We start from the raw sequence: 21,412 nt of genomic DNA, 5'->3' as shown, positions 1-21,412 counted from the left end.
TCAGGGAGGAAGCGACGACAACCGACACTGGACCTAGACTTTGGAATTCGGCCGACCGAGGACCCACCTGACAGCAGGATAACCTATCTGTAATGACTGCAGCTGTATGCACGATGAACATCAGCAAGGGCCCTAGTACAGAGCCTTGTGGTACTCCAAGGGTGTTAGGTAGAAGATTAGAGAGTTTGTTCTGCCAGAGGACAGCCTGCTGTTGACCATTCAGGTAGGATTGAAACCATTGAAGGGCTCTAGTATCTAGACAGAATGTTTGCAGGGTTTGGATTAAAAGTTGGTGATCAACCATATCGAATGCCTTGGAAAGATCCAAGAAGAGGGCTGAGGATATATAATTATTGTTGCGATTATGGTTTATGGTGTTGGTAAAGGCTAGGAGGGCTGCAGTAATGCTGTGATGAGGACGGAAACCATGCTGAGTGTCTGCCATAAGGTGATTCTGGATTAGGTTGTGCATGAGTTGTCTATAAATAAATTTTTCCATAATCTTTGCAAGTGGAGAGAGTATAGCTATTGGCCTATAATTGGAGAATTCAGTAGAGCTGCCTCCTTTGTGAAGTGGGATTACATAGGATATTTTCCAGATGGTGGGAATTTTAGCTTCTACTATGGTTTGATTGATTAGTACTAAGACGGGGTAAGCAATAGCATCAGCTGATTTTTGTAGGTACTCAGCAGGGAGTTGATCAGGAGAAAGTGTAGTGGGTTTAAATTTTTTGATCAAGGTACAGATAAGTGAAGTGGCGACTGGTTGGAAGTTGAATGCGAGTAGGTTTCTAGGGGTGGTACTTTCAGAACCAGGGGAGCTAGGAGGTAGTTGGCTAGCTAGGGCTTGAATGGTCTCCGTAAAGAATCGGTTAAAGCGGTCAGAAACATCTTCAGGGGTTTTATCAATAGTAGCAACAGGGATTGGGGTTGACGTTTGTCCAGGATGTAGTAGATTATTTAAACCTGCCCAGAACTTCTGAGGGTTATTTTGATTTACTGTCTGTAAATTACAGTAGTATTGTTTTTTGTCTTGTAAAATGGATTTTTTAGTTTTGTTCCTGGATTGCCTGTATTTAATGTGATCTTGTTGGGTCTTTAGAAGAACACCATAAAGCCCATGCTTTGTTTCTAAGGGCAATTTTGAGTTTAGACTCTTTAGAAAGCCATGGCGCAGTTTTTGCCTTTGTTCTCTTTGAACGAACAGGTGCATGCAAATCAAGGATCTCAAGGAATTTGTTGTTAAAGTATGCTACTGCTTCCTCTAAGGGGAGGTGTTTTAGAATAGACCAATTACATGAGTTTAGTTCTTGTTGGAATTTGGCAGGGTCAAAGTTTTTATTGTTTCTAACCTTTCTGAGTAAGGGTTGTTGGGAATTAATGGCTTTGTGCTTAATTACATATTTGAGAAGGTGATCGCTTAGGCCATCAGGGAGGGTACCAGAGGTGTACAGTTGGGGGTGACTATGAGTACCCAGTCAAGTATGCTTTCTTTTTGGTTGGGTTTACCTATCCTGGTAGGGGTGGATATGATTTGTGTAAATGCATGCAGGTTAATATGGGTGGTTGGGGATTCTGAGGAACAGGTGCCCCAGTGAATGTTAAAGTCTCCAAGTAGTAGGGTTTCTTGGGGGTAGTGACATGATAGCCAGTGCAGGATATCTTCAATTGTAGATATATTGTTACCTGGGGGAATGTACATACATATGATATTAATGCATTTATTTTTATTAAGTTGCAATTTGGTGGCAAGAATCTCTGAGTTATTAATCTGAGGTGGTTGTATTACATCTGTGGTGACATTCAATTCAGATTTATAGAGTACAGCTACCCCAACCCCCCCTTCCTGGAGGCACAATCCAGCCTGTGTATGTTGTACCCAGGTGGTAACACTTCATTGTCTGTAGTGTTAGGTTTTAACCAGGTTTCAAATAAACAGAGAATCTCAGGGGAGTGGACATCCAGAAGTGCATGCAATTCATGTACCTTGTTATTAATGCTTCTAATATTGAGATGACAGGCTAGGACAGAGTTAGTTGGCCTATTAATTGTAGGTTTGTAGCTTAGATTGCAAGTAGAGAGGGTATGTGTATCTGAAGTGGGTGGGCCAGGGTCGGGGTGAATATCACCAGCAAGTATTAGGTTAAGTCTATAATTGGTGATGAACTTCAAGAATTTGTTTATTAGTTTGTGGTAGTGTTTGGATCTAGAGCTAATGTGCCTGGGGTTGAGATGTTGATAGACTGAACAAGATGTTGGATAGGACCTGGTACTGTAAGTATGGTTAAAGGTGGGAGGATTTACAGCTGGGGTGATAGTATGGCCTTTCGGGACCTGACATCCCGGGAGAGACTGGTTTTCATACAAGGTAAGGAGGTATGGTGCAAACAAGAGGGGTAGTAAAGAGGAGTATATCATTATTTGTGATTCAGCTGGTGAGTTACGGAACTGTTTTACCTGGTGATGCAACACCAGAAGATAGAGTGGTGAGGTAAAGGTACCGGAAGGGGGATGGGAGAATGCCAGATGAAAGCTAATAGGTGCTATTAAAATGTAGGTAGAAGAATGGGGGTGGGAGGAATTATCCCAGATGAAAGCAGACAGGATCTAGAAAGTGGGGGAGTGGCTATAGTACTTAAAATTTAGAGGTACTGGGGGTGGGATGGAATTGGGGGCAGAGAGGGGAGTGAAGAGAGCCCGAGCATAGTGAGGGCAAACTTAGCGGGGCTATTGCAGTTTACAAGGTTTCCTAAGGTGTCCTAAAGCTATAAGGCAAGTATTATAGCTCTTAATGTAAGAGTCAGTTTACTTAAGTTACAGGGGAAGGAGGCAAACACTCGAGTAGAAAAAATAGCCCTATGGCTGACCAAAATGGTGACCTGCTTAATTACACAGCACTGTAAGTGAAAGCTTAACAAATGTTTTTTGTGTGCAACCTACTCTGCTTAAATGCTGAGAAAAATTGATTTTGTTATGGTGACCAATTGCAGTCCTGTAGACTCCGTTTTGTAGGTAAATGTAGAATTCAATCTGCTTAAATGCTGAAAGAAACGGATTTTGTTATGGTGACCAACTGCAGTCCTGTAGACTCCGTTTTGTAGGTAAATGTAGAGTTCAATCTGCTTAAATGCTGAGAGAAACTGATTTTGTTATGGTGACCAATTGCAGTCCTGTAGACTCCATTTTGTAGGTAAATGTAGAGTTCAAACTAAGTCACACCAGGTCAGCCAAGGGGGGAAGAGAGGGAAATCCTAAGCACTTATATTTGAAAAAAAAAAATAGGAGTGTGGGTTAGAAGGGATTTTGTGAGGGCAGCTAAGGATATGTGGGAAGAGACTAAACAAAAGATAATACAAAAAGTAAGCAAATGAAGTTCTTGTTTATGGATAGGAGAAGAAAGACAGAAGCAGTGAAAATGTTTTTAGCCCCTTTAGTGTTATATACAGATCAGGCTAATTTTTAATATCTATCAATTTTAGCCAACACCTTTGCCATTTTTTTAGCTATTATAGACAAACAGTTTATAATTATGATTTAAAATTGAAATGGGGCCATGGGTTTTTACCATCTTTAGATATTACAGCCAAAACAGCTTTCTTCCAGGATGTTGGTACTTCTCCTTTTAAAATACTTTTAAACAGATCCTTCTAGATCTTTATCACTTTCTTCCCTCCTAGCTTCCAAACTTCCACAGGAATACCATCTATTCTTGGAGACTTTCCTGCAGATTGATTATACATCATCGTTGTTATCTCATCTCCATTTATCTTGCCTGTGGAGTCTCATCTAGCATTAACCTTGGCATACCCAAGTCTTCCATAAATATTTCCATTTGTTCTTTTTCTTGGATTTCCACATTCCTCTGCTTTATAGAAATTTTCATAAAATTCCAAGACAATTTCTAATGCCTGTATAGGATCTCTGGTTATTTTCTTATTATATGCTTCCTAAGTTTAGCAACAACTCTTTCTATTTTCTGTTGCCTAAGTCATTGTGTTGAAAGCTTTTGTGCTCTGGAGTTACTATTGATTTCAATCTTCTAAATGTGCATATTATCCAGAAACTCTCCTTTTTTCTCTTTAGCACTCTGCATTTGTGCCTCTTGTTCTGTGAGATCCCCTTTAGTCTATAATACTTTACCTTTGTCAGCTCCTCTAAATTATTTTTCTTACTTACACCAAACCAAGAAAAATAAAAGAGCACAGCGTTGCGAGTCCACAGTCTTGATTTAATATAAAAATAATAAAACAAACAAGTTAAGCGCTCTCATCAATAAGTACGACTTCTTCAGAACAAACTACCATTGTGAATTATACATTTAAATACAAGTTGCTGATCTGCCATTGGTTCTAAACCAACCAATTCCATTTATGGGAAAAGGACATACTGAAGCTACAAACAAGTCACAATTTAGATAAAATAAATAATTTCATCATAAATGACCATGTCCACATGACATAACCTTAAAATAGTGCGAAATTAGTACCAAAATATTACCACTTTAACACTTGGTTATAACAAATATTATAAACATTGCTAGATTTGATTTGCCTTCTCTTTGGGAATTGGCATTATAGTAATATGCTCATTGAGCCCAGGTGGATAATCAGCAGCTAATCTTAACTGCCACATTAACTCTTTCTTATATAATACATTTTGCCAATCCTCACCTCTTGTTTCAACAGTTACAAATTCAAGAATGCCAAACTTGAAGCATAAATAACCATCACATATAATGCTATGCTTATATAAAGCATTAGTATCTTTTTTATTTTTGATATCATGGAGATGCTCATATATTCTAGTTTTAAACATTCTCTCTGTTTTGCCTACATAGGAGGAACAGGTGCTGCAGATGGCTATATAAACTAGTTTGTTAGAATAACAACTACCACTTTTTTAAAAAAACATGACTTTTGTTTTTATTATCAAGGGAAATAGAAGTGTCTTGCAATATATATGAACAATAAGAACACCTCCCACATGGTCTACTTCCATATCTTTTATCATGTTTAGTACTACAACTACTACCTGTCTCTAATAAAGACTTAAGATTGAACCCCACCTTAGTAAAAAAATGGGTTTATCACCCAGGGTATGAAAAACATCAGTACTAGTTCTGAAAATGTTCCAATTTCTTGTCAAGATTCCTTTGATCTGGGAATATAAAGGATTATACTGCACTACACATGCTTGCTGAAAATTGGGCGCAGACTGCAATGATGTCTCGATAGATTTTTGCTGTACGCTGCCCCTACCAGTGCCTAATAAAGGTACATAAGTATTACCCCATTTATCTAAAACATCCTTCAGTATGGGCTCAATAAAGTCACTTGGGTATCCTCTATCTAGAAACATGTCCCTCAAATTTCTAAATTCTGCTATGACATCATCCCTCACAGTTGTCATCCTAGCAATTCTTATGGCTTGGCCTTTTATGATACTTTTTTTCTGATAAATAGGGTGATGGCTAGTATAATGCAAGTAATTGTTACAAAATGTGTTTTTACGGTAGATTTTGGAAATAAAACCATTATGGTCTTTAATAATCTTAGTATCTAGAAAATTTATTTCCTCTTCATCTAACTGATACGTAAACCTCAAATAATCTGTAGTTGAATTTAAATATTGAACAAATTCTATTATTTTTTTCTTTACTTCCTTTCCATAAAATAAAAATATCATCCAAAAATCTGCCATAGTAGGTCACATTAGTAGAAAACAACTCATTTTGAAAAACATACTTGTATTCCCAGCCCAAAAGGACAAGGTTAGAATATAGTGGGGCACAGGCTGCGCCCATAGCCACTCCCTTAAGCTGCTGGAAATATTCTTCTTCAAAGAATATATAATTATTCTCCAATATGATGCTCATCAGCTCACATATAAGCAAATTTTCATCAGTAGTCAAAGAAGAATATTTGAAAAGCACCTCCACAAATAGACACAAGCCTTCATTTTTTGGAATACAGGAAAAAAGTTCCTGCACATCTATAGTGAGGAAAGAAGTATCCACTGACCATAAGTCCTTACTGATATGCTCTAAAAAATTCCATGAATCCTTTAATAAATGGGGAAATTTATTCATAATATGCTTTAGTTTCTTATCCACATAAACTGCCATGTTATGGGTTTTCGAACCAGCAGCTGCTACAATAGGTCTAAATGGTGGTTTCTTTAAACTTTTGTGCACCTTAGGTATTCCAAAAATCACCGGAATATTTGGATATTTATTAAGCAGAAAATCATAGTCATCACTGGAAATTCTCTTATCCATTAAATATTCATAAAGATAACTATATGGTAGTTTGTTCTGAAGAAGTCATACTTATTGATGAAAGCGCTTAACTTGTTTGTTTTATTATTTTTATATTAAATCAAGACTGTGGACTCGCAACACTGTGCTCTTTTATTTTTCTTGGTTTGGTGTGAGCACTTTTAGTACCAACTTGTTTTACATTGTTTGGTTCTTTTGGTGCTGGTTGCTATGGGGTCCCCAGAATCGTTCAGCCTCTCTCCCATTGTGGATTCAGGTCAGGCTGATATTATTTCTTTGAAGAATGATGTGGCTGAGCTGAAGGGAGAGCTTACTAGGCTTATAGAACTATTCACACAGCCTAGTAAAAAAGATTTGAGCTGTGTTGTTGCCTTGGATGGTTCTAAAAAGGGCGATGGACTTGTTGCTGGTAATGCCTTATGTTTTGATGGTTCCAATTCTTCCTGCCGCTTTAAGAAAACTGATGACGTCATCACGACAGTGCAAATTCATAATGGTGGTGAGAGAAGGCATTCTCCTTGCAACCCTAACAGTTTTATTGAATTAAGTGATGTACAGGAGCCTGTTCGTTGTAATAATGGACAAAAAAGTAACTGTGTGGTACAGTTTGAAGGAGACATCGAACCTGCATCACTTGACTTCCCTAATTTGAAGAAAACTTGTCGCAAGGAAGGTTTGCCTAAAGGTACTGTTCATACTAATACTAATAGCAAGTCTTTAAATGCTAATAACTTGTGCACTAGCAGTAAGGTTACTGCAAGAAAGGAATTTTCGAATTCTAACAAACTGTGAGTCGTGCAACTGTAAAGAAGCTGGAACTTATAAAAATCATGAACATTTTGGTAACCTACTTCATAAGCATTTTGTTTTTTCTGATGCAAGTGCACAAAGGAGTAATGAAGCATCTGTTAATAGGAAAATTGGACAATATAATTTTGAATCATTAAGAGACATGGTTTATACCTTTGAGAGGAAACTGTTTAAACTAAAAATGTGTCAAATGGAAGTAGGGTTGCCAGATTTCTTTGTGGCTAAAACCGGACTAAGGTCACGCCCCTTGCATCACCCATAACCCCACCCATTCCCACCCACTCTCCCATCAACGACACGCCCATTTTGTGACATCACCATGACATCAGCTGATGGGAACGCCCTCTTTTTCTGTTCCGGATGCCTGCTTTCAGCCAATTTACTATGCTTTTCTGTAAAAAAAGCATAGCAAATCAGCCAATTGTATTTGTAACAAACACTGATAGTCTGTTTCTTTTTGTGAAACAGAAAAATGGAGTTTGTACAGTGTTTTCCCAATTTCCTGACTACCAGTCCAGAGCAGAGAATTGATTTGATTTGTGTGGATAGTCCAGAAAAAAACAGATAAGTGGCATTGCACATTGGCAGTGGCAACAGGGTGATTTCCAATTTCCCACCTATTGTTCAAAGACTCAACGTTATGCTTAAATAGGGCTAGCCTAGGGATGGACTCTGCTCCACATGAATGGGAAGCTTGTTCCAGTGCATGGGGACCCTCTCTGAGACACATTTGTGTCTCATCAACATCACATGGCCTATTTATGTCACAAGCAAAATTTAAATTTTTGGATATAATGGTTTTGATATTGTTCATTTTGTGGCTGTCCAAAAGGTCCATCAATCAGTGCTGGATCCAAGGATGCCTTGTATGCCAGACATTCTTTCTCAGTAACCTGTTGGAGACCCGGTATAGTGATAGGGCTTTAAGGAGATCTGTATAAGACAATGTGTTTAGACACTGGATTATTCTAGTAAGGAAGCTTTAAATATGTTCCAGCTGTTTTGTGTGTCTGGTCAAGTACATACCAAAGAGATAGGTGCAGCTCACACATCCAGTTATTTTGTCAACTTCTCAGATTAACATCGCTAATATTTTAAAAAGTGTTCCTTGTACATGAGCAATGTCCTATAAAAAATGTAAATAAGCAACTTAAACATGGGCTTCTTACGAGTTGTTCATTCACATTAATCAGTGTCTAAAGCATCTCCCCAGATTCTACTGGTGGTGAAGTGCCATGTAACATATTAGATGTCTTTTTTCATTCTCACTCCTTAACTCCTCCTCTTGCTCCCTAGTAACCTCTTCCATCCTTCTACTTCTTCCTCATTGTACCTCCTCCTTCCTTCACACAGGTCAGTTTGCGAATTTTCATTCAGAAACTGAATGTGTTGGGCAAAGACATTTGGCCATTCATAAAATGGCCAGTTGTCCTTTGCAAACTTGTAGGAAAACCTATTCAGAGCTAGTCTTGACAACAAATCCATTAGACTCGGTTCAGTTTGGCCTGCTTTGCTGTGTTTGCTGCTTCCTGATGTAAATAAATGTTGTTAGAAATCTGTCAATTATGCACCCTAATATTTGCGTTGGAGTAGGCTAACTTCTGTGCAATATTCATTTGCTGAGTAAATGAACTGGTGCTTTGACCCTTTTCAGCCATGACCCAGGCCACAAGAGCAAGGACAATTAAATATATACAGAGACTAAAATAGTCAATCAGCTAATTTATTTTTGGAAGGCAGGAACAGACATAAGTAGACAAAAAAAAGCTCACTCAGAACATTCAAACTTTATACAGTAACCAATGGATGGGACTGAACTGTGTAGACCTGAGGGTTTGAAACAGTCTTAACCTCTGTCACTCTGCCACTGTGCCTGTGGAATTTTTTTTTATCATAACTTTCAAACTTTGTGACTTGAGAGCATCCTCACCTATATGGACTGAGAGGGTGGACAACAGATTATGCTCCCAAAGACCTGTTCTTTCATTCTGTCTGAACTCTTGTGGAGCAGCTCTGGTCTGTGGTGATGGTCAGGGCATTGTACAGCCATACTTTAAATGCACTTGTACTGTACATTCATAGTTGGAATGTGGTCACAGTTTGGGCACTGTGTGTAGAATGTCCATTTTTAGAGTCTGTTAGGAATAGTGCATAGTTCAGTTGAAGTTCCACATTTGTGGTATTTGAGTTCGACTGAGCAGCCCTGATCAGGCGCTTGTTCTGTGAAATAACAGACTTAAACTCTGTGCAGGAATATGGCAGGTTAAAGAAAACTGACAGTTCACTTTAACTGATTCTGGTGTAAGTCTGTTTCGTTCATCCGTCCAAATGTTATTCATAACGCTAAACACACGCTCAACGGATGCATTCGAGACTGGAACAGACAGAATGTGCTGAACAAGTTTCAACATATTTGGTGCAGACTCATGCTCGAAAAACTTACACAAGCCTCAGCTGTGCTTGCACAGCTATGGATAACGCCAAACACTTCACTAAGAGCGCACTTCATCGTGCAGGCTGTCGGATGGACGGTGGGTGGATAGAGGCGTTTGCATCCAAATGTCAATCACTTCATCAAGCGAAGGCGATCTTGTGACACTAGTCAAAGACAGTGACTTGAAGTGACGATATGGGGAATGTTCAAATGCAAACCATTTGTTCAAATATGTCATTGCTCGCTTGTACACATTCAGAGCTTCAGTTATGAACTTCTCAATGAACTGCTGTGGTAGATAACTTTTACGCAGAGCAAATGCTACCGTCATACCAAAAAATTATCATCAGTCCTATTCTGCAGAGACAGCTTAAACTGTTCCATTATACCGCACAGTTCACAAGCTGTTGTTGATTTGTTCTCAAGCTGTAACATTATCTCTTCAAATGATGACATAAAGAAGTGTGTAAAATATAGATACAGCTCCGACTTTGTTGGGCTGTCGGGTGGTGCCAGTTCATTTTCCTGGTCCTTCAACATTTTCCATATCACTTTCGGACAATCAGCTTCTCCTTGAGACAAGAAATACGTTTTCAAAGGCATCCAGCACAGCAAAATTCGTCAAGAGCCTTGAACAAACTCAACCAGCGTTGGAACATGTCTGATTATCTCGTGGTATTCAGACTCATAGAAATCAAAGCAGCTCTTCAGTTCTGCTCGCCTCAAGGCAGAGTTACTGAATTCAGCAAACACTTTCATGACAAAATTTTCAACATCAAATGACATGACCTTTAAAGCATTTTTTGCACAGTTATGCATAATGTGGTCATTGCAGTGTGCTGCAATAATGTTAGGATTCTCCTCTGAAACTAACTTCTGATAAACGGAGTTGTTTATGCCATAGTTTACCGATGCATTATCTGCGGCATAAGCGGTAACATTTTGCCAAGACAATTTACATTCTGATAAAACACGACAGAGTTGATTCTTAACGGACTTGGAGTCTTCAAATGCATCCTCGTAAAAGTCAATAACACAGAAAGAAATTCCATTCTGCGGGGTGAAGAACTGAACACCAACCGGATAGAATTTACGGTTCCCTTTGTTAGATGCATCAGTAGCAATGGAAAATGGCAAACCAGCATGTAGCTTATCAAGGACGAATTCTAGTGAAAATGGGTACAAAACATTGTTGACTATGGCGGAAACTTTTGTTCGGCCGCAGGTCATCTTTTTAACGATTTCCGAGTCATCAATTATAGACTTCATAACTTTGATACCACAGTCCTGTGCATTATATGAAATATGATGTCTAATTCCATGATACACTTCAGCAATTTCCGCTAGGGATACTTTGTGAGATGCCATACTGTTTGGTGATGTGAAAAATGTCTTCAGTCGTTGAGATGACGACTAGCTTGGAAACAAGTAGTGTGCTTTTAGTGCTTTGGTGTGCTGTAACTGCATTTTTCCATCATATGCAACAGTGAATGATGTTGCACAAAGCTTGCATCTAGCTTTTGTATCTTCTGTGCATTTTGTATCCATGAAAATTCCCTTTCCCACTCTGCATTATAATAACAGATGTTTCGTTTCGCTTCTTTGGTGGGGTAGACCTGTCTGACCGTGTAGTTGGGCCGCCAAAACTCTCATTATCGTTGACACGGACACCGTTATTCCTGTCTTCCATAATAACAGTATTAATAAATAAAGTACCTGCAGACAGTGACAGCAGACATATAATGAGTTAGTTAAACTTAAAGACAAAAAGCTGCGTTAATAAAGAGTCTACAGAAATACTGTGCAACTACTTTTGCATCACTGAAGTATCTGTTTCTTATGAAAGGAACATCTGCTTGTTAGTGTCTGTCCCGGACTGGTGCAAGGCTATACTGGCAGAGTCTACTGTCTAGTAGCATCGGGTATTCCCACACCATGGTGTCCCACAGTCCCACTGATAAGCTAGAAGGCTATGTATGTTATATGGGTTGGAGACAGTGGCATTGCCAAAAGGCAGGAGTCCGAGCTGGACGTGGCAGAGTTAAAGATGCTAAAATTTGCACTGAGTGTGACAAGGGTGGACAGGATTAGAAATAAGTATATTAGAGGGTCAGCCCAGGTTGGAAGGTTTAGAGACAAAGCCAGAGAGGCAAGATTACATTGGTTTGGACATGTGCTGAGGATGGATGCATATTGGGAAAAAGATGCTAAAGATGAAGCTGCCAGGTAACAGGAAAAGAGGAAATGGCAGCACCGTTCTGTGCTTTATTGTTTTGCCTTCTGGGTCATCATATTGTTTTATTCTGAGTTAAAGAGAGGAAGGCATAAGATAATGTTTATGGATGTGGTGATGAGAGAGGACATGCAGGTGGTTGGTGTGACAGAGCAAGATGCAGAGGACAGGAAGAAATGGAAACAGATGATCCGCTGTGTGGCGACCCGTAATGGGAGCAGCTGAAAGAAGAAGAATGTGAGTAGTTGCGTTGGCTGCCCTAAACACCAAAATCTAATCTGATGCCCTACATTATTATTATTATTATTATTATTATTATTATTATTATTATTATTATTATTGTTTCCCTCTCTCTCTCACACATGCTTAATACTCAATATATGCCATACAAAATTATACTGACCCCTGCCCTGGGCCCTGACTCTCAAACTCTCATCATCTCCTTGCTAAGTTCTAAATGTTTACTTGCAGTGTCAGTGTTCAACAGGTAACACACTTGCCTTTGGTTCTTGAAGATGAGAAGATTGTGAGTTCTAGTCCCCCTTCAGGTGACTGGACTAATTTTTTTTTTCCATTACTGACACTGTGGTGCAGTATTAAGGGATGCTGCACTCCTCTGAATGTGCTGTTCTTCAGATGAGACATTACACTGAGTTGGCAGTACCCAGGTAGATGCACAAATATATCATAGTATTTCTCAAAAAGACTAGGGGCAAATGGACAGCTGGCAACCCTACGTAATCCCTATTATAGGCAATTGGAGGGGGTACCAAAAAGATCATCTGTTTTGTCCTGGTAAAATACCATCTTAACAGCTGCAGAACTCACCTTTGGATACTCCAGCCACTGTCCTGCTTAAATTGCCATGTGCATTACATATTTGCATGCCTTTGGACTACTGTTATTGGTATCCAGAAAGAACACTTAACAAGCAAGCAAGAAAATACTACCGGCTGCTCAGGAGTAAAGAAAATCCTTATAATGTTAAATGTGAAACTGGCAATGTAAGCATTATACAAAAATGTTGATAGTAGATGTGACGATAGGAGGTACTGCCAGCCATGCCTGGTGAAGTAGGGCAGTGGATGTGTAACATTATGCCAACACAGCTAGCTGGAGTTTTGTAAAGAATTATATGTCATTTGTATATCAAACTGATTTGTACAGATGCTTGTGTTTAAACATGTGTTTGTAAAGTTGCTTATGTCAAAATGTATCAACAGTGTAGCCTGCAAATGTATCAACAGTGTAGCCTGCTGGAAAAAAATGTACATGTATTATTGTAACTGAATTAAATGTATATCTTTTGATATACATGCATTCCAGCAGAACTACCATTGTTTGCTAGAGAATGGACATGGTGGGGATGGGAGTAATCCTAGCCGTTATCCTGGACTTCAGTAAGAAATCAAAAGATGGTCAATGAAAACTGTCAATCACAAAACAGTAAGCACTGCTACGTACTTCTTAGTTATTGATGCAGCAGACTAGGGTATGAAGTTCGAATTCAACTGACTGAATATAGCACGCTAAACAACTCCTTTACTGAACAGAGAATTCCTTACAAAGAAGACTGTGTGGGCACAAAAGCAAAATGTAGAATAGGAGACTGCATTCATGTGACCCAATATCCATAAACATTACACATGCCCAAACCAAAGTTTAGAGATGGACCACTGACAGACAACCCACTACAAATGGAAAGTTGTCCATACCACCAACCTCAGATGGATAAAAGATTCTGACTTTGACTCTCAAAATGTACAATAACCACAATGACTATTCAGAGGCTACCAAAATCGGGTGGTAACTACAGCAGGAGGACAGCCTGTCAACAAAGCCTGTCCATGTTAGTTCAATGAAACCAGAGGACTAAAAGCAGCACTACAGAGATCTGCATACGGAAATCAAATGGTCAGAATTAAGTGATACTACGCCACACACATACACGGGGTGCCTAGTGAAATTCTCACAACTGTGATCCTAGGGAATGCAGGCCTCGAAATACAAATGTGAGGGAAAACAGAGGCATGTCAAAGTAATCCTCTTACTCATGGATATAGCAGTCTCAGAGTCAGTCTCTAAGTAACAGGGTACTGGGGGACTAGCCCCACTTTGAGTGGTATAGAGAGCAAAGATCTCCTGCAAAAATGCTTCAGGAGTGTATAAGCAAATTTCAGAATTTACTATTTTTTTAATTTATTTGTGGTGCTTGAATTCACATTTACCATTAGCAGCCTATAAATACACTAAACCCACACATACTTGTATTTTATACATGTATTTCTCTCTCTCTCATATAGATTTTATAAATATAATATATATATATATATATATATATATATATATATATATATGTATATATATATATATATATATATATATATATATAAAAGACACACACAAACATACACATACTATATAGATATATATATATATATATATATATATATATACAGTACAGAGAAACTAGAAAGCAAACTCAATGAGTTGGAATACTGCTGGCTGCTGCTGTAGAAACAAGTTAAAGGTTACTGGCTTGCCTAAGGGGAAGGAGGACAGTAGCACTTTATATTTCTCCAGAAAGTACTGGCATTCTGGCAATGTTTCTGAGGAATACTGTTATGTGTGTATTGAGAGAGCTCACTGAATTACACTCACACCCAAAGTTAAATCATGCCTGTCTGGTCATTTTACACTAAAACTTTTACACTAGTCTACTCTGTACTAAACTAAAACTTGGAATAAATCAAAACTGCCTTTGATTAGTGCGATCTTGGAGTTGAATATATTTAAGTAGGGGGGTGTGGGGGAGGCAAAGCCCCCCACTTTATGTATTCTTTCAATTATCTGTACCTTTTCTGTACCTTTTTTTAAGACTTTTCTTTCATCTTCACCATTTACTAAGGTGTTTATTGTATCTCTGGGTTACCTTTTTCCACCATCTACTAATTTTGTCATTGAGGACAGGCTGCTATATGGTGATGTCTGACTTATTAAAACAAAAAACAGAGAATAATCTGACTGACCTGTCACCTGACCTAGCAGTCCGCGTACGTGGTTGTGGTGGTACTGGTGACACACACAGACACACACCCCCTAGTCTCTTGGGCCGGCTCTTGCACTTCAATCACACGCTGGAGCCTGGAACTGTGCTGTGCTGCTTAAAATTTCCGCGCAATTTATTTCCATTCACTGGTCTGGTGAATGGAATAAGCACGCCACGCACGCACGCTTGAGCTGAACAGCTGACAGTGATGACTAAAGCCGGCTCGTACAGTAGTTGGACCATGTATGTGTTCCGTGAATGAAATAGTAGCAATACCATGCTGATCCAACTAATTAGACAGAATAGAACAGGAGGTAAAAGTGAGTGAGTGATGTGCTTCACACGTCGAAATTTGCGTAAATAATTTTAATTTAAAGCTCATTATTCTGCCTGCAGCCTGCATATATAACATTTTCTTTTCAGCTATAGTAGCCAAGCAAATAGTGCCAGCAGCAGGGAGTCTCAGTGCTTTCAATAAAGTCGCCCGTTTTAAGTTATTGTTAAATTTGTCTGAACAGTGAACACCGATGCAAAACTGTATAATTGCAATTGTCACAGTTATAAATACTGACATTTAATAATTTCAAGTTACGACGTTTTGTTTTAAATTTGCTGCACCACTCTACGCTTAGGTAGTTTAGTTATTGGTTGTCATTGTCAAAGCAGATTAGACAAGAGTGACAACGCGCAATATATCCTAGTTACTGACTCTGCCTTTTGCTAGCCTGGAGTAGTCAACTTAAAGGAAAAGGGAAGAGAAGAGAGAACACACGGGCGGCGGTGGTAATTATTGCACTGTGTGTGTGTGTCTGCTAACTGAATTTGCGTAACGTTATGTTTCAGTTTTTTTTACTTTTCAGTCCTTGACTCCTGAGTCCTGAGTGACTGCACAAAAAAAATAAAAAAAACGGACTTCATTAGTCCGGTTTTGATGATTTTTTTTCACCGGACAATTTCACTGAAAACCGGATAGTCCGGTCAAAAACCGGACAGCTGGCAACCCTAAATGGAAGTGTGTTATTTAAATGAATATATTAAAAGAGAAATAGTTCCACAGGGATTGAGAGTTTTTAAATTTCCCTATGGAATATATTATGATGCTGGTATTGTAAAGATATATACTGACATGTTTAACAAATGGGGTTTGGAATTATTAGATAATACTGTTTCCTTTTATGAGGCTATGGAAACTAGGTTATGTGATGAAGTAAATGTATTAAATGAAAAAATTGTCACTGACTTGCTGTTTGAACAGTATGAAAAGCTGTATTATAAAGTTATCAGTAGGGTAGACCAAAAATGTGATGGTATCTTTAGGAAAAAAAATCAAAAAGCTGGATAGAGATGTTAAACAGTATCAAGCCCACAAAGTATATCCTACTGAAAATGTAGTTTTCCAAGAAGGAGAAAGTGGAAAAGTTAAAAGTGATGGGAATAGTAGGGCAGCACACAATAATAATTGCAATTTTGAAATGGGCAGTGGGGAACTAGACCCTGAATATTATGTTGATTTTCAGGATTTTCCGCTTCCCAGGCGCTCAAAGAGAATAGCAAATCGCAGACAGGGTGTGTACAAAACTTACAACAGGACAATGCAGTAAAAACAGGAGCATGTCAAGTGAAAAGTCCATTAACTGAAATAGAATGTTTAGATAACATTCAATACAGTTATAACGACTTTAACATATATAATTATTCTGACATTCCTATTACAACAGATCTTTTTTCTTTATTTTCAAAGGGCTTTAAATTTGTTCCAACTAAAATACCTGACATAGCTGGAGTAATGGTTGATTTGCAGTTATATTTAAGAAAATTAAATTTAAGCATCTTGTTTTCAGGGAAGTCCCCTAATATTGTGTTAAAAGATACTCTTAAAAGAAGTAGCACCTTTAATCCTCCTTTGCATCCCTTGGCTGCTGCTTATGAAAAGTTAGTAAAAGATGATTTATACAAGGTTTGGGGAGAAAAAAGAAAATTGTTCAACAACTTAACTTTCAATGAGAAAGGTTTGTTGAACAATTTGAAGGAAGACAAAGGTATAAGAATCATGACTCCAGACAAGGGTGGGGGTGTTGTTTTATACAGGTTGGAAGACTATATTAATGACATGCAAAGTATTTTATTTATAACAGACAAACTACTCTTCATGTTCCAAAAATGAGATAAACATTTCATACAGCAGAATAGATAGTTATCTTTATGAATATTTAATGGATAAGAGAATTTCCAGTGATGACTATGATTTTCTGCTTAATAAATATCCAAAAATTCCGGTGATTTTTGGAATACCTAAGGTGCACAAAAGTTTAAAGAAACCACCATTTAGACCTATTGTAGCAGCTGCTGGTTCAAAAACCCATACCATGGCAGTTTATGTGGATAAGAAACTAAAGCATATTATGAATAAATTTCCCCATTTATTAAAGGATTCATGGAATTTTTTAGAGCACATCAGTAAGGACTTATGGTCAGTGGATACTTCTTTCCTCACTATAGATGTGCAGGAACTTTTTTCCTGTATTCCAAAAAATGAAGGCTTGTGTCTATTTGAGGAGGTGCTTTTCAAATATTCTTCTTTGACTACTGATGAAAATTTGCTTATATGTGAGCTGATGAGCATCATATTGGAGAATAATTATATATTCTTTGAAGAAGAATATTTCCAGCAGCTTAAGGGAGTGGCTATGGGCGCAGCCTGCACCCCACTATATGCTAACCTTGTCCTTTTGGGCTGGGAATACAAGTATGTTTTTCAAAATGAGTTTTTTCCTCTAATGTGACCTACTATGGCAGATTTTTGGATGATATTTTTATTTTATGAAAAGGAAGTAAAGAAAAAATAATAGAATTTGTTCAATATTTAAATTCAACTACAGATTATTTGAGGTTTACGTATCAGTTTGATGAACAGGAAATTAATTTTCTAGATACTAAGATTATTAAAGACCATAATGGTTTTATCTCCAAAATCTACCGTAAAAACACATTTTGTAACAATTACTTGCATTATACTAGCCATCACCCTATTTATCAGAAAAAAAGTATCATAAAAGGCCAAGCCATAAGAATTGCTAGGATGACAACTGTGAGGGATGATGTCATAGCAGAATTTAGAAATTTGAGGGACATGTTTCTAGATAGAGGATACCCAAGTGACTTTATTGAGCCCATACTGAAGGATGTTTTAGATAAATGGGGTAATACTTATGTACCTTTATTAGGCACTGGTGGGGGCAGCGTACAGCAAAAATCTATAGAGACATCATTGCAGTCTGCCCAATTTTCAGCAAGCATGTGTAGTGCAGTATAATCCTTTATATTCCCAGATCAAAGGAATCTTGACAAGAAATTGGAACATTTTCAGAACTAATACTGATGTTTTTCATACCCTGGGTGATAAACCCATTTTTTCTACTAAGGTGGGGTTCAATCTTAAGTCTTTATTAGAGACAGGTAGTAGTTGTAGTACTAAACATGATAAAAGATATGGAAGTAGACCATGTGGGAGGTGTTCTTATTGTTCATATATATTGCAAGACACTTCTATTTCCCTTGATAATAAAAACAAAAGTCATGTTTTCTTAAAAAGTGGTAGTTGTTATTCTAACAAACTAGTTTATATAGCCATCTGCAGCACCTGTTCCTCCTTCTATGTAGGCAAAACAGAGAGAATGTTTAAAACTAGAATATATGAGCATCTCTATGATATCAAAAATAAAAAAGATACTAATGCTTTATATAAGCATAGCATTATATGTGATGGTTATTTATGCTTCAAGTTTGGCATTCTTGAATTTGTAACTGTTGAAACAAGAGGTGGGGATTGGCAAAATGTATTATATAAGAAAGAGTTAATGTGGCAGTTAAGATTAGCTGCTGATTATCCACCTGGGCTCAATGAGCATATTACTATAATGCCAATTCTCAAAGAGAAGGCAAATCAAATCTAGCAATGTTTATAATATTTGTTATAACCAAGTGTTAAAGTGGTAATATTTTGGTACTATTTTGGTACTAATTTCGCACTATTTTAAGGTTATGTCATGTGGACATGGTCATTTATGATGAAATTATTTATTTTATCTAAATTGTGACTTGTTTATAGCTTCAGTGTGTCCTTTTCCCATAAATGGAATTGGTTGGTTTAGAACCAATGGCAGACCAGCAACTTGTATTTAAATGTATAATTCATAATGGTAGTTTGTTCTGAAGAAGTCATACTTATTGATGAAAGTGCTTAACTTGTTTGTTTTATTATTTTTATATTAAATCAAGACTGTGGACTCGCAACGCTGTGCTCTTTTATTTTTCTTATTTTTCTTACTTCTTAACCATATCTCTTTCAATTTTACTTCTACCCCGTTTTTAAACTCCACTTTCATTTTATCCCACTCACAAGCTACAGCTTCTGAAAAAGTTTCCATCTTCCCTAATAACTCTTGAAAAATTTCCACTACCCATTCCTTAAATTCACCTCTTTCTAACAGGTGAAGCAACAGTATCTAATTTTCACTTCATTACCTTGCATTTTTAAATTAATTGTTACTGGCACATTAAATGAAACAGGCATTGTGTGCGTGTCAAAACTGTCAATTAAATGTATATGTTCCTGTGAAATATAACTTCTGTCTAGTCTAGCCCAGTTATTTTACATAGAATAATAATATGTAAATTCTCTGTCGTCTATACTAAATATTTTCATAAATGTCTTCCAAAATTTACCCCGTTTTATTACATTTTCCCTTCTAGGTCTCCCAGGTACATCCTCACTATTGCAAAACAAGTTTAAGTTCCAGTCTCCTTTTATAAGAAATATTCCCAGCTGAAAGAGGATTATTTCTCCCCAAATTTTCTTTTTAAGCTCCATAATAGCAGTTTTAGGTGGAATACAAATACATGCCAGCATAATCTTCCTTCCTTGCCAGCAGCACCTTACTACCACAAATCTACAACTACTATTTTCCCCCTTCTATAACCATTGAAGCTCCTCTAGCAATTAGTATAACTACTCCCCTTTTCCTTTGTCCTTGATATTCTGCTGAGCATCCATCCTGAAATCCTTTCTTCAAAAAATCTGCATGCTCACTTCTTTCCAAATGCATCTCTAGTAGTACTGCTATTTGCACTCTGCATTTTTAATATAATTAAATATTCTTACCTTGCTGTCTATACTCATGAGGTCATTTACCTTACAACATAATATGTTTAGTGTAGCCATTATGATAAGAAGTTATTTCCACCTATTATATATGTCAGCTTTTAAAACTAAAGTTTGACAGGTTGATGCTTTAAACATTTGTTTCTCGTCATCTCCACTTGAACCTATGTCACATTTTACAAGACTTCACCTTTTAATGAAAAGCCTCAAAAAAAAAAAAAACAGAACACCCGCATACCAGTTAACTTAATACAAACACAGAAAACTGTGTACATCTTCAAACATCTTCAAATAGTGAGATTTAACCCTCCTGATACTAACACTTGTCCCAAAGTGACAAATGCATTCACAGGCATGAATTAACCTGAAATTAAGGTTATCCATGCTAAGACGCATGTTACAGCCTGTGCTCCTACTTACACTAATTGCTGTCTGTTCTTGTCTTATCTTTATTCCCCTCTCAGATGTGAAAAACAACTTGCATGTTTTCATAAAACATTAACTTTTAGCCTTACAAAAAAGTGCAATGGCTATCCTCAAATAAAACTAAATTACACACTGTTCTAGTAAATACATTAAAATGTTTCTTTACTAGAAAAGCCACTATCGCTTATTCATTTCCAGTGATGTCAAACTTTACTTTTTACTGAACTGCTTACTACTGTACCTTATAATTTTACATTGATCATGGTAAACGATGTCTAAGCCTCCCAATGTACTGCATTCACCTTTAGTCAACTTGTTTTCATGGAAACATAAAATGCAGAGCTGCCTTCAAGTCCAGATTTCTTAACTGGCACTGAATATTCATTTGCTTAAAGAAAACTATTTACTGCATTGTGGGCTCCCTTGCATTCACAACAGGAAAAAAAAACTTCTCACTGGATTAAGCAAGGGCATTAATCCAGACACTCACCTATGCAAAAGCAAAAGAAAACATTTCAGTTCTACACATATTGCAACCAGTTCACTTTTATAATCCCATCCCCCACCCCAATAGCCCCAAGATTACAACCTAGTGACTTAAAAATGCTTTTGTCCAGTCTTTATTCTCTTTAATATATTGTAATACCTACATTTTTTACAGTTCAAAAAAGAGAGAAAAAAATCACCTGTTTACTTTTATATCTTTATCACATGCAACAACCACTGAAAATACTTTAGTATACAACATGCAATTTATATCATAACGTGTTATACAAATACTGTTAAGAACAATTGGTTTACTTACAGTTACTTTTTCCCTTTTTTGCCTCTTTTTTTTTCCTTTTAGTGTACTTCCAAACATTAATGACATAATGGGGAATATGGCTGTTAATCTCCAGCAAGTACAACAAAGCTCCAATCTTTCTCGGCCACTTTTTCTTGTAAAGCCATATTTCACAAATGTGACTGATGCTTTAAAGTCTCATATTTATTCACTAATTTTGGTGTTGTAGTCCAAGGTA

At 37.3% G+C, this 21,412-nt stretch overlaps 1 protein-coding gene across 1 annotated transcript in view; it reads right to left on the bottom strand.

Annotated features, from left to right (window-relative positions):
• The window catches only part of SMO (smoothened, frizzled class receptor), a 558,191-nt gene that overhangs the window by 480,702 nt on the left and 56,077 nt on the right, over window positions 1-21,412 (bottom strand). The window lies entirely within an intron of this gene.

This window comes from Protopterus annectens, chromosome 11.part0 (genome assembly GCF_019279795.1).
Source record: "Protopterus annectens isolate FY-2018-M chromosome 11.part0, PAN1.0, whole genome shotgun sequence".
NCBI classification, from domain to species: domain Eukaryota; kingdom Metazoa; phylum Chordata; order Ceratodontiformes; family Protopteridae; genus Protopterus; species Protopterus annectens.
The sequence above is the reverse complement of the archived record's forward strand: the minus strand, read 5'-3'. Positions and strand labels throughout refer to the sequence as shown.